The sequence below is a fragment of the Hippoglossus hippoglossus genome, chromosome 22 (genome assembly GCF_009819705.1).
Source record: "Hippoglossus hippoglossus isolate fHipHip1 chromosome 22, fHipHip1.pri, whole genome shotgun sequence".
NCBI lineage: Eukaryota > Metazoa > Chordata > Actinopteri > Pleuronectiformes > Pleuronectidae > Hippoglossus > Hippoglossus hippoglossus.
Window position 1 is genome coordinate 17,858,682 of NC_047172.1, and position 10,007 is coordinate 17,868,688.

Sequence of the window (10,007 nt, forward strand, 5' to 3'; positions counted from 1 at the left end):
GATAGTGGTGGTGGACCATCGAGGTGGCAGCCGTGGACCCAGTGGATCTTGACGATGGATTGTGGATTATGGTGGCATCGGATCCTGGAGGCTGCTGATCATGGACTATGATTACAACAAGACTGCTTGATATACAATATGTCTACGCAGATACCATTATTGACAATAACTCCTCAATTCATTTACTTTCCATTATGTTACAAACTGTTTATTCTAATCATTGTGACATGCGACTCTCTGAGGTTTCAACGTTGTTTGCCTCCAGTTAATAGTTATTTTTTTGTGATTTTACTCTTGTTGAGGGTTAAGAACACAAGATGTTGCACCTTGTTAAGACAGTGAGACAAATTGTGATTAGGGAATATGGGCTATATGCAGACATCTTTTATTTGATTGATTGATTGAACTGAAATAGGTTAAATCACACCTGACAACATGGAAAATCCTCACCATACTTTCACAGATATTTTATATATATATTAATTCCTTGATCAATTGATTACATTCCTGATTCCTGTCTTTATATACGGTCGCTGATGGTCTTTATATACAGTCCCTGATGGTCTTTATTTACAGTCACTGATGGTCTTTAAACACAGTCACTGATCATCTATATATACAGTCACAGATCATCTGTTTTGAAGGCGACAACTTGTGTTTCAGCACAGATCTGAACATACAAAAAGTCTGAATATTAAAATCTGAGATTACAAATAGTAAAAAAATGGAAACAAAGGTGTGAAGAGTAAACGCTACCCGTCGGCTATCAGACGTTTCCAAAGCAACATGAACAAACAATCTGTCGCTCTAATCCCGAGGGTGTGAGATCACAACACTGTTGGTTTTATTTCTTTTATCTCCCTAACCCTCTTGTCTTCTATAAATCTTTTCTCGTAAAACGTTTCCTTGTTTGATTTACAGAAATGATCTTATTCAAACAAAATTCAAAACCTCATTAGGATCTCTGTAGGCACAAAGGAGAGGGAGTGCAATGCACAAAACAAACTCAGTGTTCAATCGGTCAACATCTGTCCATCAATTTGGTGACAGTTGCACCTAAAAACATTGATGGTCTTTGCAGATCGTGGCTCCTGACTTCCCTCCACTGACTTCCCTCTACCTCCTTCTCCTCCTCCAGATACTTCTGGTAGTTGTCCACAGCATTGTTCTGTCTGATGCAGTGCTCAATTACCTGGACAAAACCATGACATCAAATGGTTAAATCATTCAGTGACATCACGGCCGTAGACACGTTCCTCTCTTCTGCTGAGAGCCACTTTACTCACAGTGAAAGTAAATTAGAGCAAACCAAAAGTGACTCAATGTCAACTGAGGTCACCTGGGTGGATGTGGACTGATGTGGACTGAGGACAGACAGGTAAACAAACAGACAGACCCACAGGTAAACAGACACACAGGTAAACAGACAGACAGACAGACAGACAGACAGACACACAAGTAAACAGACAGACAGACAGACAGACAGACAGACAGACAGACAGACAGACAGACAGGTAAACAGACAGACAGACGGACAGACAGACAGACAGACAGGTAAACAGACAGAAACACAGGTAAACAGACAGACAGACAGGTAACTGACTCAGACACTAAAGTTACGTGTCCTCCTCTCTGTGTGACGTCACACAGTGTGACGGTAAACAGACAGACAGACAGGTAACTGACTCAGACACTAAAGTTACGTGTCCTCCTCTCTGTGTGACATCACACAGTGTGGAGATGAGATGACGTTAAACTCCACACGGTTGATGATGTGTGAGTCTCACCTGGGATTCGCGGCCCACCCGCTGGCCCTGTTCTCTGGGGGTTTTCAGGATGAACTCTATCTGATTTGCGTATCTGCAGAAAAAGACCAGATATCGAATCAGATAAAGATATGCACAATAGGCTACATGGTAATGGTAATGCAGTGAAGTGTCAACTTGTCACTTGTTGCACATTGTTACAGTACAAAGTGATAATGATGTCCTGAAAAGTGTTTTGACAGCAGAACAAGTAATATAGCCTTCACGTATCCAACAGTAATATCACTTTTTTTTAACCCTTGTGTTGTCCCTGCTTCCCCCGGCTGTTGGCCCCCTCACATAGCCCACCCCATATTAGGACGCACACGTAGCGCAATAGACAAGTGAGCAGCCCTTGCAGATGTATTTGTTACACCCGCGGCACATGGTGTGAGTTTTACAGTCCTTTTTCCTGGGGCATATCTGACACCTCTTCCTCTTACTCGCCCCGAGCGGGGCTGCTGCTAGGGCTATGGAGGAGGCCGGACACTCGGGTCGAGTGTCGTAGTCAACAGCTGTCTATGCGGCGGCGGCAGCTTTTACAGCCGTCACAACCGCGGCGGACGCGTCCATGCGGGGGATGCGCTCCCTTCGTGCGATGAACGGAGTCACGAGAGCCTTTCCCAGCTGCTCTAGGAACACCCTCCGCTTGTTCCGCTTGCCCGGCATCCAGTCTGGGTTGATCTCTCTCCATATCACGAAGGCATTGTAGGAAGAGACGTCAAGAATGTTGTGAAAGACGACCAGGGGCCAGCGCGCGCTCATCCTCCTGCAGCTGTACGTTCCGATCACCTTGTCTAGGTTGTCCACGCCGCCTTTGTTGCGGTTGTAGTCCAGGACGATGACCGGTTTCCCGTCCTCGCGGTCGCTGATGTCGGCCTCAGGGTGCCGTGTGCTCAGGAGCACCACATTCCTGTTTTTCTTTGGGATGTAGGACACAAGAGTGGCAGTGGGCGTGAATGCGAACTTGGATGAGAACACCTCTCTTCCCTTGACCGCGAGCAGCCCGGTCGGGAGCTCGGGCTTGTTCTTTCGAACAGTGCCGACCACGGTGAGCTTCCTCTCCAGGAGCTGCCACGCGAGTTCGTAGGAGGTGAAGTAATTGTCGCACGTGACGTTACGACCATGCAGTCCCTCCGTTACATCGAGCACTACCCGCAACCCCTGGTTCCGGTCTGGGCGTCCGCCGCTCGGCTTTCCGGTGTACACTTGCATCTTCCAAGCGTAGCTTGATTTCGCATCGCAGGCCACCCACGACTTGATCCCGTATTTCGCCGGCTTGCTGGGCATGTACTGACGGAATGGACACCAGCCTAGGGAGAAAAACAGGAGAAGAGATGAGAGGAGATGAGATGAGGACGAGGACTAGCAGCTGCTATCTACATAACATAACATAACATAACATAACATAACATAACTAACATAACTAACATAACATAACATAACATAACATAACATAACATAATCTAAAAAAAAAAAAGACTAACCTCTGAACGGAACCAGTTGCTCGTCCACGGTCACTTCGGGCCCCGGGTTGTAGAGGTGCGGTAGCCGCGACACCCACGCATCCCAGACCCCTCGCACGGCCGCCAATTTGTCCGTGGCTCGTCTCGTGCGTCTCGTCTCGCGGCCGTCGAAGCGCAGCAGTCTGGAGTACGTGTGGAAGAGTTTTAGGGGCATCGTGGCACGAAATATCACCCGGCCGCTCTCGGCGTCCCACAGGCTGGCGGCGGCCTCGCCCCGGGACCTGGACACGCCCGCTAAGATCAGCAGCCCTACGTAGGCGCGCAGGTCGGTCTCGTCCATCCCTTTCCATTCGTCACCGTATTTTCGACGACCCTCCCGATTCGTCATCTCCAGGATGATGTTCTCTACCGTCGGTGTGATGAACAGGTGGAACGTCGAGGCTAGGTCACCGGTGCGGGACGTCGCGTGGATCGTGGGGCCCCCCGCTTTGAGCCGCAGCAGAGGAGGAGGAGGAGGAGGAGGAGGAGGAGCAGTGGCCCTCCTCTCGGCCGTACGCCCTCGAGGACCATGTTATTTCCCCGTTTCTTGAGGGGAAGGTCTCTCTTTCCACGAGTCCGGTGGTGGTGGTGGTGGTGTCGCCGTGGTCTTGTCCTCCTTCTTCTTCTTCTTCTTCCAAGGATGAAGAATCTGCAGAAGCATCACCCACTTGGTCGTAGTCTTCGTCACCGTCGTCGTCTTCGTAGTCACCGTCGTCGTCTTCGTCGCTATCACCGTCGTCTCCGTCTCCGTCCTCTCTGTCTTCTTCTCGGTCTGCTTTTCTGTCTGCTTCTCGGTCTGCTTCTCCATCTCCTTGTCCGTCCGCTTCTCGGTCTGGCTCTTTCGCGTCCACTTCGGGTTCAGAGGATGGTTGCTGGGAGAATAGCTGTTGGAGAACCTGTTCTCTGGTGAAACGCTCCTGACGCGACATCGTGCCATGGTCCGTGAGAGAGTGGCACAGTGAGACTTATATGTGGGTCTAAATTGGAACCAGGTGTGGGTCTAAATGACCCCACAGAGCACCACAGCGCCCTCTCTGGGGGTCTAAATGACCCCTCCCATGACAATCGAGAATGACAATCCATTGGTCTCAATTACCCCAGGAGAATTGGATAATGACAATCCTTGGGTCACCCTAACCCTAACCCTGACCGGCCAGGGCTTGCGTATGATCACACGCACGCACTCACGCACGCACGCAGACACACACACACACACACACACACACACACTCTGGGTCAATTCGACCCAGGAACAACACAAGGGTTAAATGCAGTTCAAAAAACACAATTACTAACCAATATGAGGATACAATACTGAAGAAAAAATCTTTACGTTGTTCTGCTTGATCTTTAGGAAAACCTAGTGTGGGTAGCCCAAGCGCTCATCTACAGACTGGATTTCTTTGGCTTTGAAAAAAAAAGTGTATTTTTTTTTATGCACAGGCATATCTTATAAATGATCAGTAGACAAAAATAAAAGGATAAACATGACATGGACCCATAAAATGCTTAATACATCTTATTAAAATTTAACTAAACCTCTAAAAAAAAAAATTTCAGTTGAAAACCAATATATCTGGATATTTAGTAGAGGAAATATATATTTGGGAATTCGGCTGTGTTAAAACACAGTACATATGAGCACAGAAAGTACAAAAACAATAAAACGATGTGAAGGGATGACACTGCAGCGTCTCAACCATCCACGCCCGGAACAATAACAAGCACGTAAACGTTCACAAACTAGTCCAAATCTCCCCGAGTAAGTCACAAACAGCGGTAGTTGCTCTCAGACAGTGTGGCAGCAAAGGCAGCTGCCTCCAAACAAAGGTGGGAGCTGCCGCGGCAGGTGCCCTAATGCAGCCTGGCAGCAGTGTGATTTCAAGTTTCAGTTCAATGAAACAAAACACAGGCGAAGTATCAACAGCATTTAAGCAGAATCGATACAAATAAGACAAAGAAATCAGCCACATAAACGAGCATGTCAGTCACAATACGTGGAGAAATGCAGATCACTTATTTGTGGTGCTCAGAACAGTAACACGCTGATAAACATTCATAAACTACGTATAAATCTCAGGGAATTAGTCACAAACAGCGGAAGTTGGCCTCAGACATGGTGGCAGCAGTGGCAACTGCCCCCAAACCGCTGTGGCAACTGGCAAATGCCTTTACAAATCAGTGGCAGTTTTTATTGCCATCGCTGCCCAGACCGCGGGGAGGGAGAAGGTGAAGGAGGCGGCTGCAGCAGCACCAGGGCCGGCGTTGGGGCCAGGAAGTGCGATATGTTGCAGTAGACACCGGCTCTTGAAGTAGCTTGTGACATTACCGGAGGAGAATGGCGGAGTGGAGGATTTGCGTCGTGGTTCTGCTCTTTGTCGGTTGTGAGTAATGTTTAATTTAAATTATTATTTTCGAGCCTAAACGTGTTCTCTTGTCAGTCAGAAATACAAAACAAGTTCATAATGAAGTCAGTGTTACGATTCTCAACTTTAAAATATATCATAACATTTGTCACACTTAGATTATATTTCTTTTATATATATTATATTTCTTTATACTAAGAAGATCATAAATTGTAATCCGTCAATGGAGCCCAAATAGTATGATAGTGTTTTAGGAGGAGGAGGAGGAGCTTTACAGCAGAGTAATGTGACCGACTCTGCTGAAGCTTCTGGAATATCCCAACAGTGGTGGTGGAAGCCACATGGTTTTTTAGGAGATTGATCCAGATGCATGGAGCATTAGAACTGGGTGCTGCTTCTCCATGTTTAGTTTGGACTGATGGGGACAGAAAGTAGACCCGTCCCAGACTACCCGAGGGGACTGGATGGTGAAATAGTAGTTGATTAGAAATGTAACCATTCAGTGCTTATAAACCAACAGCAATATTTTGAAATCAATTCTTTGATGGACAGGAAGCCAGGGAAAGGACCTGAGAACTGGCCTGATATGATCCACTGTCCCGGTGCTAGTGAAGACTCAGGCTGTTGTGTTTTCAATGAGCTGCAGTTGTCTGATCAATTGTCAAGTCTATCGATTTGTTACAGTCTACCCAGCTCAGACCTGAGGGCACTTCATAATTGAATCGTGCCTCTGGTGATCGTCCTGTCTTTCTGTCCTCCAGATTGTCTTCTACAAGTTTGTGGGCCAGGGAACGTCACCTGTACTGTCACTCAGGGCACTGATCAAACCACCTACAGCGTCCCAGATGAGGGGGCATCAGGCTGTAGCTATTCGTGGGCCAACGCAAGTGACACAGGTGTAAGTGAAATAAACCAGATTATTATTATTATTATTTTTATATACCACAATTCCACATCTTGCAAGATGTTCATCTTATCGGCTTCACTGTTGTATTGGCATATATATGTTATCACTTCATCAGTATGAGGGTTGAGCTCATCTTGATGAGTTTCACATTGTTTTGTACACTTTTGTAATATGGTTTGTGTGACAGACTTTGTTTTTCCCTTCTGTATATTGACATTAGCACTCCGTGCTCGCGAATCAGGCAGAATTAACTAAGGATGGTCCAGTCAGGATTGCGAACGTGAGCACCTTCATCACCTCAGAATGCTCCCCACGGGTCATCTACAGGGGAGATTGTCTTTCAGAGGTATCACAGCTTTAATCTTATGCAAAAACGTTTGAAATGTAAAAAGAAATATAGTGATTCTAAGAATTATGAATAGAAGGTACAGAATGTATACCTCAGCCAAGCCTGAACAATCCAGCATGACTGTCTAGTTGTTATAGTAGAAGGGAGTGGTCTGATCACCTAAATGATTACAGAGTGAAATGAAAACCAATGAAACATATATTTTACTCCTAACTACGTGTGTCTGCTAATAAACTTAACACAGTATTATATAGCAACACAAAATATGTTTCTAGAAAGGCTACAGTTGTGGAACAAATCATTTTAAGAAATTAGAAAATTTGAAGCTGCACTAAATTGCAAATTTATAAATATCAACTCACTAAATATGACTGCAGATTTTTAAAATCTGTTATGTTAAAGTAAGAGGGCGAAAAAATTCCTGGATCCGCTGCTTTGTCCTGATCCGTTGCAAAACTGAACGAGTTCTTCTCATGCCCCATCCCTCCTCCAAGTTTGGTACGAGTTTTTCCTGCATAGAGAAATATCTTGCCGCCTCCACCTCCCAACAACGCAACCAAAAATATGTGAAGTGCAACTAAAACCTGTCCTTGGTTGCACCCTTGCGCCGAACATTAAGCTGGTCCGTCTATGTGCATTTTAGCGAGTTGTCTGTCTCTCTCTCACCTCTGAGTCTGGGAGCAAGTTGGAGTTAAGACTCACACACACACACAGGCCTCAGGCCCCGACCACACTGAGAGAGCAGAGCCCCAACCCAAAAGCTCATCTAAATCATAACAATCGCAATCCTGTTTACTGAGCTGGTAACATACAGTATATCCTGTTCCAAATGTTTAATATTTCTTCAAGAGCATTTTTTGTTAACAGAGCCAGAGAGTCGTACTTATTCTTTTGATTGTGTGTGGTTTATTGTTATTGACGTTGTTTTTAGGATGTTTTGATATTTTTAATTCTAATTCAAATGTCAGACTAAATATTCTTAATAATTAAGTTCAATTCTCTTTGAAAGGGTGTACTTTCATGTTTGTGGTATAATATTTAATAATATATCATTATTACACACACACACACCTAATTTTCCGCCCGGAAAAATCCTGTTGGTCACTTTATTGTCCCTTTGTTTCTTCTCCATAGAAAGAAGAGCACACATCTAACTGCACCAGTGAGTATCATTTCCTGGCAGACCTATTCATGAAGTTTAATGATGCTGTGTTTGATTCCATTGTATTCTTTGTATTTAAACTTTTAATTTAAAATGTGTATTTCCATTTATCCAACGTTCTGATGTAAGAATGTTTTCTTTTTACAGTTGTCTGCCGTGAAAAGGTCGTGCCTCCGGAAGGTGAGGATGTATTAAAACAATAAATTATAGTTTCAGTGTTTGTGTCGTTGAGTTGTGTCAGTCTAAAGCTGCTTTCAGACATGCACAGAACTCTGGAGAACCTCAGGACATTCTCCAGAGGGGCTGTATATGTGAACGCAAATGTCCTTCTGCTGACCCCCCAGTAAAAAGTGAGCAGATAGTCCAGAGGAGCCGATGTGGGAGAACAGCAGGAGATCCTCCTGAGGATTTACGGCGAGCAAGCGAGCGTGTTGATGATGTTTTTAACACATGACGGAAGCAAAATTGAAAAACACCCAAAAGAATACACGTGTCAGGATGAATATGCAGAGCCATTCACGTAGAAGACAGTTGCAAAGATGTCAAGAGAGCTTTTGATGTTGATGTGCTGAAAACAAAATCACATGATCTCCCCAACTGACATAATACGTTAAGTCCTGCCTCTGTCTGCTGCACCACCCCTCACCTGAACACTCCAGAGATTTCTGTGTTGTAAACGCGTCGAGAATCTCCTGCTGTGTTGTTCCTGTGTGAAAGGCAACCTTCAGAGAAAGTCCGGACCAAATTCTGCAGACATTTTTAGGAAGTCATGTCTGAAAACAGCTTAAGGGTGAGACAATGATAAGGTTTGAAAGGATAAGGTCACATCATGTGTCTGTACTTCCTCTAGGTCACTTCTTTTCACTTGAAGCAGCTTCCTTTCATAAGTGACAGACAGCAGTTAACTGTGATTTAAGAAAAGGCTAAATATTCAGTTTTTACAACGAGTACATATTCATCTTTACGTTACAAAAGAGTTAAATGGTGGTCACACATAGACATATAAACAATTTCTGTCGACTGCACCAAATAAGTGATCTATAATGATATCAAAAGATAATCAATCCTAGAGTATGTTTGGTGTCGAGATGAGAAAAAAGTTAATTGTTTCCTGTCTGGGTGATGTGCTCTCCAGATGTCTATCATAGAAATTTAATGGGTTCTTCCCTGATACATACCACAACTGTTCACCAAGTTTCGTGGAAGTCCGGCCTGCAGCTTTTGTGTAATCTTGTTTATAACCAACAAACTTACAGACAGGGGTGAAAACATAACGTCCTTGGTGGAGGGAACTATGTGACTGTTGTGGGGATGAGACGTGGTAGTAGACACCCTGCCTGACCAGTTCATATTATAATTGTGACTTAAATCTGTGGATTTATTATTTAAAATTGAGCTAAACCCCTTTTCCTACCATATATTTCTTGTTCGATTATGTTGCTGAAATTAAGAAGACCACCTCTCTTGGATGATTCCTGTCATCATCATTTCCTCCGTTATTGGGCTGCCTTTTGTTTTGAAGGACGTGGAAGCACAAGCACCAGTGGGTCATTAGAGGGACCTTCATCTGTTAACCAACCAGCCTTTTTATCCAATTAATCTGTCCATTTAATCTCTAAATCTGTTTCTACTGCTGAGAACTACATTTATGCTTATAATGTTTCCTGAAGAATCTTTTAGTACAAGTGTTTTCTATTATTACATCATTGCGTTGTTACTGCTGCAATACTCTTTACATCTGGCCAAAATCAGTGCTAAGTGCCTTTTTGTTGGAAACCATCTTTATTTTGTATGAAATGATGCAGCTTATTCTCTCTCACATCCACATTTTAGCAAAATTCGCAGTCATGGCAAGCTGAAGCTTTAACATAGGATCCAAGGCTTTTTAAAGACAAACTGTCCATGAATGTAAT

At 44.4% G+C, this 10,007-nt stretch overlaps 1 long non-coding RNA gene across 1 annotated transcript in view; it reads left to right on the forward strand.

The window, feature by feature from the left end:
- LOC117756017 overlaps nt 1–8,291 on the forward strand; it is a 38,115-nt gene extending 29,824 nt beyond the window's left edge. The window contains exons 2-3 of the long non-coding RNA XR_004612715.1: nt 8,067–8,094; nt 8,242–8,291. This is a non-coding gene — a long non-coding RNA (uncharacterized LOC117756017). The remainder of the gene's footprint in view (nt 1–8,066; nt 8,095–8,241) is intronic.
- The last annotated feature ends 1,716 nt before the right edge of the window (nt 8,292–10,007 follow it).